Genomic DNA, 14,029 nt, shown 5'->3' with positions numbered 1-14,029 from the left:
ATACATATCACAGAGCTGAGAAGTTTTATTTATATGATTTCTATCCTGCCTTTTGATCCAAAAGTATCCCCAATGTGCTTTACATTAAAAATCAATTTAAAACACACTGAAGTTGCTTCTTCAGCCCCTGGCACTACTCTGGGGTACTATATCATCCATCCACACTGGCAGTTAAATGCTCCATTGCCTGGCTATAGTCACCCAGCACCACCTTCTGGAATCTGCTAAGTAGGAATGGAATTGCAGTAAAACTGTGTCCCGGGTCCCCAACCCAGACAGTCTATCAAAGTATCATGGATGTCATGGATATCATGGGTGATGGCATCAAAACCCACTGAGAAGTCCAGAAAAATAAACAGGGTATCCCTATCAGGATAAACAATGCCATTTCAAAGCCAATATCAGATTCGCAGTACTCTCCTATAGCCACACACAGGAAAAAAATTGGCAGTCTGTATTTTAATGAATCTTGATTGTCATTACTCATTTTTCCATTGAGGAATCCCCTGACAGGCTTCTAAATCATCTACAAAACAGTTTGGAAGTCACTGCCATACAGCGTGATGAAGAGCCGTTATTTAAACACAACCCTGCCTTCTTTTACTAGGAACCTGCAGCAACCTTAGACCTTCATACTGTCTCTGTAATTTCTGTCCTAATTCATGGTTTACAAATTATATAATTTCCTAAAGGTTACCCGGTATTTCTCGGAGTATATAACACAGAACAGGAACAATAAAATTAAGAGGAAAGAAGCATGATCCTTCAGAATGGAGCAATGTAAAATTCACTCAAAGAGACCTGTGGAACCTTAAAGACAGGTTTTCTCAGGCACAAGCTTTGAGCACTACAGCAGACTTTCAGATGCTGCAAGGATTATCTTTCTTGGCACATAAACACACACAGAGAGAAGCACGCAGAGGAAAAAACCCATAAATAGTGGATCCAGACTCCACAAAGCCATAAAACGTCAGAAGCAGTCATTGGCCCGCAAAACTCAAATTTATACAAGAACAAAATGACCCATACCAACAAAGCCATTGTAATAAACATATCTTGTCGTATGAACATGTCTGCCAACTGAAGATAACACCTTATGCGTCTGATTAATTGGGTCCTTAGATTATTCCACGTTTTAGCCTTTAAGATGTCCCAAGTGTCTTCACGGCTTTTGGTGACTATATTTCTAGCTAATGTTGTCCTAATTCAACACCTGTAGCGTCAAAGAACTGACAATCCCAATTTCGCCAGAATTTGGGGCGGGGGGGGATTGCAGTTAAATTCTAGTTTAGCAATGCACGGGATATCCGGGGGCGAGAGAGAAAGAGACAGAAGAGAAACGATAAGAGAAAGACAACAATGCTCGAAATGTGAATGAAAAGGGAGGAGGATCCTCGTCTGGAAGGAAGCCTATTCCGCCACTCCGGAACCCTTCACAAAGCCAGAGTTGCGCCTCATTCTCCCGCTGGACAAGTACAGGCTGCATCTCTGGGTGTTTCCCTCTGAAGGACAGATGGAAGCACCCTGCCTGAAGCAAGGCCTGCTCTGGTCCGCTTCAAAGAATGAATGGGTCACCAATTTACTCACCAGCCAACGCGCCAATTCCCCTCAGGAACAGCTCACGAGAGCATCGCATCCTCCATCGTTTCGCATCCTCCCCGCCCCCCGTGTCACTGCTATAGCTAAGGGGAGCCAAGGCAACCGCCTCTCGCGATAGCTTAGACGCGAGGAAGCACAGCCGTAGAGACTTTTTTTTCTCACGAGCCCCGCTGACTCCGTCCATCCACGGAGGAGGAGGGGAGGGTGAAACCCAATATCGCGAGAACAAACGAGATTGAAGGAGTACAATATTTGTTACGGCCATTCAGAAATGGGTTTCGAGGCGATAGCGCAGCAGCTTCAGAATTGAAGGGGGGGAGGGAGGCTTAGTGAAGCAGAGCTTGGTTTTTTCTTTTTCTAGGAGCACCTGGCTCCAATTGTCATTGAGAAAATTGTGGTGTTAGGGAGGGCTAGAGTAGGGAGGAACTGAAGCTGTTTTTAGGGCGAGTAGTGTGCGTGATGTGAGTACGTGTGTAGGGAGATGGAAGAAATGCTGCCGTCTAATGTAAGGAAGAGTAAAGAGGGTCATGCGGAAGAGGGGCTTGAGGAGGAAGTGCAGGAAGGGACAGGCAGCGGTGTGCTGGTATATATTTAACAACCGGCTCTCCGGAAAAAAAAATCCAAGCTGGATTTAGAAAGAGAAGAGGCACCAGAGATCATATTGCAAGCATACGCTGGATAATAGAATGGACCAAGGTATTCAGAAGAAAATCACCCTGTGCTTTACAGATTACAGCAAAGTCTAATTGTGTACATAACAAAAAACTATGGAATGGTTTTAAAAGAAATGGGGGTACCGCAGTATCTGACTGTGCTGATGCACAACCTATACTCTGGACAAGAGGCTAGTGTAAGGACAGAATAGGGTTAGGGTTAGGGTTCCCCATCGGAAAGGGTGTGAGGCGGGTGTATTTTATCATCCTATTTGTTTAATCTATATGCAGAACACATCATATGGAAAGCGAGATTGGCCCAAGATGAGGAGGTGTGAAAATTGAGGGAGAAATACCAGTAATTTAAGATATATAGATGATATCATACTCTTAGCAGAAACCAGTAATCTGAAATGAATGCTGATGAAAGTTAAAGAGGAAAGCACAAAAGCAGGACTACAGCTGAACGTCAAGAAGATTAAAGTAATGATAACAGAAGATTTATGTAACTTCAAAGTTGATAATGAGGACATTGAACTTGTCAAGGATTATCAATACCTTGGCACAGTCATTAACCAAAATGGAGACAATAGTCAAGAAATCAGAAGAAGGCTAGGCCTGGGGAGGGCAGCTATGAGAGAACTAGAAAAGGTCCTCAAATGAAAACATGCATCACTGAACACTAAAGTCAGGATCATTCAGACCATGGTATTCCCAATCTCTATGTGTGGACGTGAAAGTTGGATAGTGAAAAAAGTGGATAAGAGAAAAATCAACTAATTTGAAATGTGTTCGAGGAGTGCTTTGTGCATACCATGGACTGCAAAAAAAGACACATAATTGGGTGTTAGAACAAATTAAACCAGAACTGTCACTAGAAGCTAAAATGATAAAACTGAGGTTGTCATACTTTGGACACATAATGAGAAGACATGATTCACTAGAAAAGACAATAATGCTGGGAAAAACAGAAGGGAGTAGAAAAAGAGGAAGGCCAAACAAGAGATGGATTGATCCCATAAAGGAAGCCACAGACCTGAACTTACAAGATCTGAACAGGGTGGTACATGACAGATGCTCTTGGAGGTCGCTGATTCATAGGGTCACCATAAGTCATAGTCGACTTTGAGGCACATAACAACAACCTCTTCAAAGTACTTACAAGCCTCTTGTTTTAATTAAAATAATAATGATAAATTCTTGCTCTTATCACTAATGGGAGTTAATTATCTTGCATATGCCCATAGTAAATTTTCAGATACTTTCAGACCCTCAGCAATTTTCAAGTGGTCTATGTAGAAGAAAGGTTTGGGAACCCCTGGAATAAGACATCTGCTTATGTCCCTATGCTGCTCTCTCCCCTCATTCAGGTGCCTGGGATACTTGCGTGTGGACATACCTCCTTACAATTATGGAAAGTGATTCTTAATAATACGTCTCCAGACACAAAGTTACATAGGCATTTATCAGTTGTTTAGTAGAAAATTCAGAAGTGCAGAGTCCCTTCATGATAGTTGCAGCCACGTACACCCTTTTTTGCTCCTGGATTAAGAATGAGATCTTTGTTAATGCATTCTCTCACAACAACAAACATCTCTAGGAGCCAATCAGCATGTAAGTGAAGAGCATTAGCAACTGAGAAGAGTCTTCTCAGTGGCTGACTCACCTCCTTTCACTCTGATTGGCTCCAGCAGGAAAGGCAAGGAAGCATATTAGAAGACTCTTCTCAGTGACCAACACACTCCCTTTTCATGCTGATTGTAGGATGCTTGGAGACATAGGGACCCTGCTCCCAAAAAAGCAGAGGAACTTAGACCCCCTGGGCGATTACCCTCCTGGTGCTTATGGACATGACCGTAAAATATTTTGTGACGTGCAAGTTTAATATTATGTATCAAGTGTGTTTAGGATTACACTGGTGGCATTCCCAAATATGTACTTTCACACAGACTTTGGTTTTCCATAACACAATGTTTGTCCAAGCCTCCACACTTGGGGGGGCACTACTTGCACACCCCTTCCATAAGCACATCAAAGTTGGATACACACCTGAACCAAGACCCAGACAACAGGGCACTCAAAACAAAAAAGTAATTACAGTGGCTGAGTAGATCTTGTACAGTGGTTATACTGACTGGGCAGCCACTGTCCATATTTTACAAAATACTTTTTCCTATACAAAAATTAAATTTCTGTGTATGAAAAAGTAATATATGAAGTGGTCTCAATAGTGAGAAAAGTAAACAAGTGAATGGTGATCCAAACATTTTTCATTCTCACATTATGAAGCCAGCTGCCACATGATGTATCACCTTCCCTATGCATGCAGCGTAGACTGAAAAAACAGCACCCAAACCACCATTCAATATGTGCACGTGTTCTTTCCAACATGAATCTACAGGTCTCAAAACGTAATGTGTGACAAAGTCCTCAAACACCTTATAACATGCCTCAGACATGGTCTCTTGTTCTACCAGCATGCCTTCACACCATCATTTTGACAAAACATAAGGATAGGTAAATTGCTTTTAGGGAGGTTCACAATTATGATTTCCTATTTATTTAATCTAAAAATATTTAAAATACATAAAAACAGCCAGGGGAAGATATTGGCGAAATATAAAATAAATACAAATAAAAAAGGGGAGGGAGGTGAAGAGACCTTAAATGTGCTACTCACCATCTCTCAGCCTATCCTCCCCTCAGGATGAAAACAATGGAGAACCATGACCACCCCCAGGAAGAAGGGCACACTTAAAATGTAGAGGGGAAAATCATCTACAACCATAGTGTGAAATCAAATACTTATTAGGACACAGTATGAAGAAATATTTATATAAACATGACTATCAAATATGTTTATGAATTACACAATCTGTAAATATATTTATAGTGCAATCCGATGTTTGTTTACTCAGAAGCAAGTCCCAATGTATTCAGTGGGGCTTACTCAAACTGGGAAGTGTGCAGAGAACTACAGCCTCAAATGATAAGGAACTTGTTCTTTCAACTTGTTCTTTTAAGTTGAGACCTTATCCCAGTCTGAGTCTGTGTTGGAATTGCTTTTTAATATGTTTTTAAGCCTTTTCTTTTTTAAAAATGATTTTTTTTAAAGCTTTTAAAAAATATTTTCAAAGATGTTTTAATATATTTTAGAGTCTGTTTTTTATGATGTTTTAAAGTGCTTTTAGTGCTTTTGTTTGCCGCCCTGGGCTCCTACTGGGAGGAAGGGCGGGATATAAATCAAATAATAAATAAATAAACTTCATTCACCTGACCCAAAATTCAGGATCATGCCTCTTTAGGCTGTTTTCCAACCGTTTATTCTTGCTTTATGGTTATTGGATTTTAAAGGGATTTATTTCTTATTGTGAGTTGCCTTGGTTTCCCAACCGTACCTCACAGGGTTGTTGGAAAGACTCCATACACACACACACACACACTGCAGATGTATAAATACATACAGCCCATATAATAGTTTATTGTCAAACCAGTTGGTCATTGCAGAAAAATCAGTATTAGTTTTTTTAAAAAAATCAGTATTAGTTTCCTACAGAATAAAAACTGTAATATCTGCCTACTTGCTTTAAAATAGGACTGGAAGGAGACAGAAAGAGTTAGAACACAAACACAATTCTTTTTTACATTCACTCAAAAGTCCCATTAATTTACAGCACATTCATAACCATGTCTACTCAAAAGTAAATCCTATTGAATTCAATGGGATTTACTCTGGGCATATGGGATTAGCATGCTTTTACCCCCACAAAAGCAAGTATTGGGAAGGTTTTGAAAACACTACCCAGGATCTGACTCCTGCACACAAGATGAAAAAAACCTGAAATGTATATACTTACCCAATTTATGAGATTTTCAGATAAATGGGGGGGGGGGCGGAACCACCCTTTTCTGGCATTGCAATGAGGTTTTCTAGACACTGCCCAGGTCAACCAAACTGGCTTCACACTGATTGGCTGCAATCCTGAACGGACAGGGTTAGACTGAGCTACCAAGTGCTATAAAGTACAGATTTGTTTTTAAAAAAGATTTAACAGTTGGGGGTGGCTGACATTTTTATGTATATCTCGAGAACCGGACCACCTAGAAACTTAATTTTTATTTTAAATTAAAGCTGAGAATCCGGGCGACCTAAGGGGCCAAACGAGCGCCGGATTGCATGCAAAGAATCTGGGTAAAACCTGGCTAACTGGGCAATATGGCAACCCTACTTACAACTCCCATCAGCCCCAGCCAGCATGACCACTGGATTGGGCGGATGGGAGTTGCAGTTCAAACAGGTAACTTTTCTAAGCTTTGCCCAGAAGCCCATGCTTCTGGCACATGTCTTTCATCCACCAATCAGAGGAGCAGAAGACTTCCCCTGCTCCCTCTGTTAACAAATGGCTCGCAAAATTCTCAAAACTTTAACAATCGGCTCTCATGAGCCCGTACGAGCCGGCTCCAGCACACCACTGGACTCAGACTAAGAAGAAGAAATTGGGGACAGCTGGTGGAGGGGGTGTTGTTGCTGACTTAGGGGAGGAAGCAGGGCTCATCCAAACGGAGCGGGATAATCCATGTTTTTCATATCCTCTTTGTCATCAGACAGTCCCCACTCACCTGTTTGCTCGCTCTTTCCCGATGTAAAAAAAATGTGTTTTTTGCGCCCGCACACACAGCAGGAGGACCCCCACATTCTTTTCGCTTTTTACCAGCTCCTCCTCTGACACAACCCACTACCAGCCAATTGGTGTGCAAAATCTGACGTGTGCTCCTCCACCCATTCACCCACAATCAGCAATATGCATGCGCTTGAACGTAAGAGTGCGAAAGTTTGAATTTCCTTTGTCAGTAATGGAGTTCCTTGCCGCTCACCACTCTTGTATTTTCTTTTTTTTTTATCATTAATTTTTATTCAAATTTTCAAAAACAAAACAAAACAAAACAAAACAAAAATAATTAAACAATAAAATAAAATGTTGACTTCCGATTTGTCGCAGATCAGTTATAGGTCTACAATATATAACAAACCTGTCTCTTAAATTATATTACAAAATCACTTTCCTCCAGTAGTTATCTTAATTAATCATAAAATCTCATAAACATTACTTTATTCTTTCCACAAAAAGTCAAAGAGAGGTTTCAATTCCTTGAGAAATATATCTATCAATTTTTCTCCAAATAAACATGTCAATTAATCCTTCTCATCAAATCTGTTAGGTCCAATAATTTCAATAGCCATTCTTCCATTATCAATGTTAATTCCATCTTCCATCCTTGCACTCATAATAATCCTGTTAAGTCCAGTAATTTCAGTAGCCATTCTTCCATTATCAGTGTCCCATAATAATCTTGCTGTCATAGCCATAGTCATATAATAAGAGTCTGATGGGAATTTCCTTTATCACAAATATTTCCTTGCCATCAATTCTGAATGTGTTGCTGAAATATTGTTGTAAAGTCATATCTCTGTTCTTCTTTTTTACGAAATGCACTGGCACATCTCTTGAGAGTTTTTCCATTGTCACATGTCTATAATTAATTCCATAGATTTTTTCTATGTCAAGCTCCATCACATCATTCCAGTCCAGAAATTTATCCAAGACATTGATAACTTTATCTCTAATATCTTCATTAATTTCTTCAGAGACAACGTTGAATTCCAAACAGTAAACTTTATCTCTAATATCCATAAACTCCAAATCTTTTTCCAGTTCCACATTTGTTCCAATCTCCAGGGCTTGCATCTTCCCTTTAATTTTTCTTTTTTCATCTTCTAATGCTTGTCCAGTTGTATCTCTGATCTCATCAACCTCCTCTCTCACAAGATCCCCTATTTCTTTAAGCTCCTGCTTCATTTTGCCAAATTCAATTTTCATCTCCTGTTTACCCTGTCTCAGGGTTTGTTTCGTTATCACAATCTCAAACATTATTTTCTGAAACATAATTACTTCCAGGGTCTCAGCCACTTTCTTGATTGCCATTCTTAAAACCACGAAGAAGAAAAAAACCCACTTCTTATTCCAGCAACAATTGGGTTAATATTCCAAGCCTGATGACATCACAGTGTAGACAGCACAGCCTGCCTTATCTCTTATATGTTCAGAAATGCAAAACAAATTTAGTTCACAACATCAAAACAGTTAGTGGCATCTTGAACAAGCAGATTCGTCAAAATGAAATAGACCAAAAAAAATAGTCCCAGACATATAATACTCCAAAGTTCATAAATCAGATTTATTTATTTTTCTCCTCGGAATAGAAATCCCTCATCCGTTTGTGTCTTTAAAATGCACAATTCCAGGCCAGCTTTTTGCAATAAAAACAAAGATAAGCTTTTTCAATTTCTTTCCTCCTTAATTTTGTGAATGAAAGAGAAGAGTTATAACTCACCCAGGGGTTCTTTATAGCTGATTCATTGACAAATCTCTTTTTGCTGCAACAATTTAAACCAGATGATAAAAATAGAAAGAAGGATGCTTGCCTGTTAAAATCCGTTTTTCTTTAAAGAAAAGATAAACGTGTTGCTTAAGCAGTTAGAGCTTGTTTGAAAGTCTGTCCGGCACTGCTGGTTGAACCTTCTCTCATAAACTAATGAAATCCAGTCCTCCCAACAAGCACAGGCTTTTGTGGTTAATCTCTACGTTTCTCCCTGCCTGGGAGAAAGTCTTTACCAGTCAAAAAAAAACGTTCTGACTGATTTTAAAACTGAAAAAGCTTCTTCTGAGACGAGAGCTCGTCTCAAAGGCAGGCACAGGCAAAGTCACCCTTCCCGGAAGTCCACCACTCTTGTATTTTCGATATTACGCAAAAACGAATGTATGTGTTTTTGCTGAGCTTTTCTATGGTGCAGCACTCGGCTGTGGCTCCCAGGTCCTCCCCAGGAATGCTGCCCCCGAGGGAAGCAAGCAGCACCCCCCCGCGGGTGGCCACTCTTGGCTCAGGCAGGGAATGTAGGCAAAGAGCCCTGTGCGCTGCTGTGCAAAGCCTGAGAGATCCAGGCAATTCTGCAAGGTATTGGGGGGGGGTTAGAGAGAGAATGGGGCAAGCCATCGTCATGTCGACTTTGCGTTGGGTTAACCTGCTGATTTTTAAAAGGGATTTAAAAAAAAAAATCTCCCCTCTGAAATTGACAAGAGAGCAGGGAACAGGCTAGTCAGTTTCACGTGAGGGCAGCTCAAAGCATCCCTGCAGATGATGAGGGCGCCCTAGTTACAGAACTTGCTCCCCCCACCCATAAATCCATATTAAAATTGCAGAAAAGAGCCCCGCGTGCTGCCGTGCAAAGCTGAGCTGAAGCAGCCAGCACAGGCTTTGCGGTGTTGCCACTGATAAAAGAAACGAGCAAACCACTTATATGCCAATAATACCTGTATTTCTGTTAGTTTGTATTTGCGATATTTCGTAAAATCAACTGTATGCGATTCCACCTTTACGCATATTAACGTTTCTGGAGATACACATGGCTGGCAATTCCACTTATTTCTCCAGAAACGCAGCATGATGCTCTAGCAAACCACTTACAGGAATACCCCGCTATATGGACCTTCAATTAAGGTACACAAATCAGCTGGTAGGCGCGATCGCAATCAGCTGAGAGGCATGGCAGTGCAGCAGCAGAGGCTTTAGAGCATGGGGGTGGAAATAGACGCGATCGCGCCACCGCAAATCAGCTGGGAGGTGCGATCAGCTGAGAGGCTCAGCAGCACAGCAGCAGAGGCTTTAGCGCGGGGCTCTGAGGCTCTGCATGAAGGAGAGGTAAAAAAAAGTTTTAAAAGGTAGTGCTTCACTTTAAGGACATTTTTGGTTTACGTACTCGCTCTGGTCCAATTGAGTACGTTAATGCGAGGTATTCATGTGCCAATATTTCCTGTATCTGTGCAGTAGAAGTTGCAGAGCCCTCCCCCCCCCGAACACTGGACCATTGCTCTGATTGGTTCCCTTTTCCCGGGCTTTCCCCGGACATTCACGCACATGCGCAAAAGTGGAAATACATGATTGGTTGGGAATGAGGGAAGGAAAAGCCCAAGAACCGCCCACAGCTGTAAAGTCTGTGGTATTGCATCCGAGCGGCTGAAGGCACAGTGGATGATTCCCGATTTAAAAAACCAAATTGCCTTTCTTCACAATTATGCCAAAGCGGATTTAACCGCGCAAAAATGTGCAAAAGTGTGCGAGGTCATCTGGATGACCGAAAAATAATGAGAACACAAAGCGATCATGTCACACGTTATACAGTTGTCTGGATGAGCCCGGAGTCAGGGCATTTTGTTGTGATTAAATCAGTTGCACAACATATAAAAGTAGGAGATGTGAATCTGGTAAAGTTGGTAGAGTGGCTAAAGAAAGCTGTTGGGAATATAATCCAGGCGTGACACATGCAAGGAGGTGATTTACTAGTGGAATGTAAAAACAAGGAACAGGCTGATAAAATGTTAAATCTCAAGACTTTAGGGAAACATAAAGTATCTTGTCAACTGCCCTGTTTTCTGGCAGAGACGCGAGGAGTTGTAGTAGGAGTTCTGCTGGATGTTCCTGAGGCTGATGTTAAAAGGTCTTTAGGGGGAGCAAGAGTTACTCAAGTTAAGTGGTTAATGATGGTGAGAGTAGTCCATCTACTACTGCTCTTTTTTCTATTACAGGGTGCGATCTCCCAGAGCATGTATTTCTTGGAAATCAGGCTTTTAGGGTTAGACCTTACATTCTCCCTCCCCTTTGTTGTTTTTGGTGTCAGGTTTTTGGACATGTGGCTGCTGTGTGTTGGGGTGGTATTCGATGTGGGAAGTGTGGTGATCCTCACTCCTTTGATCAATGTGATGGTTCTTCCATTCCAATATGTTGTAATTGTGGGGGAGCTCATAGTCCAATGTTTAGGGGTTGCCCAGTGGCTCAGAAGTCCTGGAATATTAAAGCCATGAGAGTGAAGCTGGGAATTTCCTGTGCAGCAGCTGTTCCGTGTTATAAGGAGCAGAATAAAGGGACTGATAAAGTTACTGCGTGCCCTTTACCTTCCCCAATGGTTAATCCTATATCTGTGTTAAGTAAGGGGGTGGAAGATGCTGATCTATTACTTGCTAAAAAGGAGCAGTTTGTAGCTTTTATGGTGGAAGTGATTAAATGTACTGCTCAAACTTAGAAAAAAACTGAAAAAATGTTGATTTTCTTGAAGGCTGCTGGAAGGTTTCTGGGAGTGGAGGATTTAACTATGGAATGGATTTGTGAATTACTAGGAAGCCCTGTTTAATTGCTGTGGTATTGAAATCTGGAGTTGGAATGCTCATAGTTTAATTATCCATGGCCAGATGTTGAAACATCTTCTTTCCTCTTTGCATGCTTTGCCTGATTTGATTTGTATTCAAGAAACTTGGTTATCTGAGCCTCTGGATTTTAAGCTATTGGGTTATGTTTCCCTCCGTAGAGATCGAGTTGATGGAGTAGGTGGGAGAGTTGCACTCTTTATACAGGAGGCCTTGGGTTTTGTACAGCTTTCTATGAAAGAAATGGCTTTTGAATATCTTGCAGTGGATGTTCCTTTAGCAGATTCCTCTGATATTTTAAGAATTGTTAATGTCTATAATTCTTGCCTTCCTATTGATGTGGCCAGTATCTTGGAAGGGAAGAAAGGACCTTGTATTTTTTGTGGTGATTTTAATAGTCACAACTCTCTTTGGGGCAGTAGTAATATTGATAGTAATGGGAAACATTTGGAGGCATTTTGTGATAATGTTGATTTGGTTGTCTTAAATGATGGAACGCCTACTCGTTTTGATTCATATATTGGTCATCTATTTTGTTTGGATTTAGGAATTGCTTCTGGAGGCATTGTTGTTCTTTGCGGATGGGAGGTTTTTCAGGAAAGTACTTTGGGGAGTGATCACTTTCCTGTGATAATTATCTATAAGGTGAAGGGCTGTATTGATGGTACAAACTTGATCCCTTCGTGGAATTTTAAAAAGGCTGAATGGGTATTATTTCAGCACAAGTGTTTGGACTTTCTCGACTCCCTATATGGAATAGATGATGTTGAAGTATTTCTTACTATTTTTATGACTGGCTTATTGAATGCTTCTTCTCAAGCTATTCCAAAGTGTAGACCACTGTGAAGACTTCATCCTGTAGTGCCCTGGTGTACTGAAGATTGTAGTAGTTTTTAAATTGTTTTAAACTTTTTAAATTGTTTTTAAAAGATGTGTTTTAAATTTGTATATTTGTTTTTAATGTTTTTAGTTACTGTAAACCGCCCAGAGAGCTTTGGCTATGGGGCTGTATACAAATACAATAAATAAATAAATAAATAAATAGAGTGATCCATGCTCATAATGCTGCTTTTCTGAAAGTTAGGTGTTTTTTCTCTGGGGAAAATTTAATGGAGTATAGATGTTGTAAAGCCTTGGTTAAAAGGACACTTAGAAATGCAAAGAGAGGTAGTTGGCAACGTTTCTGTCATAATCTTACTATGGATAAGCTGGTATCTTTGGTGTATTGCCAGCTGAGGGCAATGAGTGGTATTCGTGACCAGAGGAAAAGTATTCCTGCTCTGGTCACTGACTCAGGAGTTTGTACTACTGATGTTGAGAAAGCTAACATTCTGTCACAGATGTTTCAAAAGGTTTGTAGTATTGAGAACTGGTCAGAGGCTTTTAAACTCCGGTGGAAGGATTTTCTTAAATCTAATAAGGATATTTTAATTGATTGGTTACCACATGATGACGATGCTTTGAATATAGATTTTTCTCTTTGGGAAATGGAAACCGCAGTGAATAAAGTAAGAATACTCCTCTTGAGGAAGACAATATAGGATATGAAATGTTTTGACACTTACCTAGTGAGTGTTTGGTAGCACTTACTACCTTTTATAATCTGGTGTGGAAAACCGGTATGTTGCCTTAGGAATGGAAACATTTGTTGTCTGTATTGGTAAACCGGGGAAGATTCTGTTTTATCCTAATTCCTATAGGCCTACTGCACTTACTTCTTGTATGTGCAAGATTATGGAACATATGCTTACTGCTAGGTTGGTCGTTTTTTTGGAGAGGCATAACCTTTTGACGCCTGTACGAAGGGTTTTTTGCAGTGGTCGACATTCTATGGAGCACATCATTCGATTGGAAACAGAAGTCTGGAAGAGTTTTTGCTCCAGGGAATTTTTAGTAGCCGGTTTTCTTGGTATTGAAAAGACTTATGATATGGTTTGGAAGGAAGGCTTGATATATAAATGGTTTCAATTGGGTTTGCGGGGGAGGAATTTTTGGTGGTTGTGAGATTTTTTGCAAGGCCGGAAATTGAAGCTCCAGGTGGGTTCGGCTTTCTCTGAGGCCTGTTTGCTGGATAACAGTATCCTCAGGGGAGTGTAGTTAGTCCCATCCTTTTTAACATTATGATCAATGATCTTCCTTCCATTATTCCCAGTGGGGTTGCCGTTAGTTTGTATGCTGGTGGTTGTGCATTATGGGTTCGCAGTAGATCTCTCCAGGTTGCTGAATCTCGCCTTAATGTGGCTTTGTGTAAAGTGGAAGATTGGGGTAATTCTTGGGGCTTTTGTTTTTCTTCTAGCAAAACTGTAGGTATGGTTTTTACTCGATGAAGGTTTTCTGTGCCCATCAAGTTTTAGTTATATGGGGGTAGAATCCAAATGGTACCAAATTCTAAGTTTCTTGGAGTAATTTTTGACAGTAAATTAACATGGAAAGCCTCTCTTGATTCTGTGCTTTGGAAAAGTAAAGTTAGGTTAAATATGCTAAGGGCTATTTCTGGTAGTACATGGGGAGCGTAAAGGA

General features: G+C 40.7%; 1 protein-coding gene across 2 annotated transcripts in view; it reads right to left on the bottom strand.

Annotated features, from left to right (window-relative positions):
• Positions 1 to 1,749, bottom strand: part of USP54 (ubiquitin specific peptidase 54) — a 172,730-nt gene extending 170,981 nt beyond the window's left edge. For both annotated transcript variants that reach the window (XM_061634613.1, XM_061634615.1), the window contains exon 1: positions 1,588 to 1,749. The gene's annotated coding sequence lies outside the window, so the exon portion shown is untranslated. The remainder of the gene's footprint in view (positions 1 to 1,587) is intronic.
• Positions 1,750 to 14,029: the final 12,280 nt, after the last annotated feature.

Source organism: Rhineura floridana, chromosome 7 (assembly GCF_030035675.1).
Source record: "Rhineura floridana isolate rRhiFlo1 chromosome 7, rRhiFlo1.hap2, whole genome shotgun sequence".
Lineage (NCBI taxonomy): Eukaryota > Metazoa > Chordata > Lepidosauria > Squamata > Rhineuridae > Rhineura > Rhineura floridana.
This window is presented reverse-complemented; position numbering and strand designations above follow the sequence as displayed.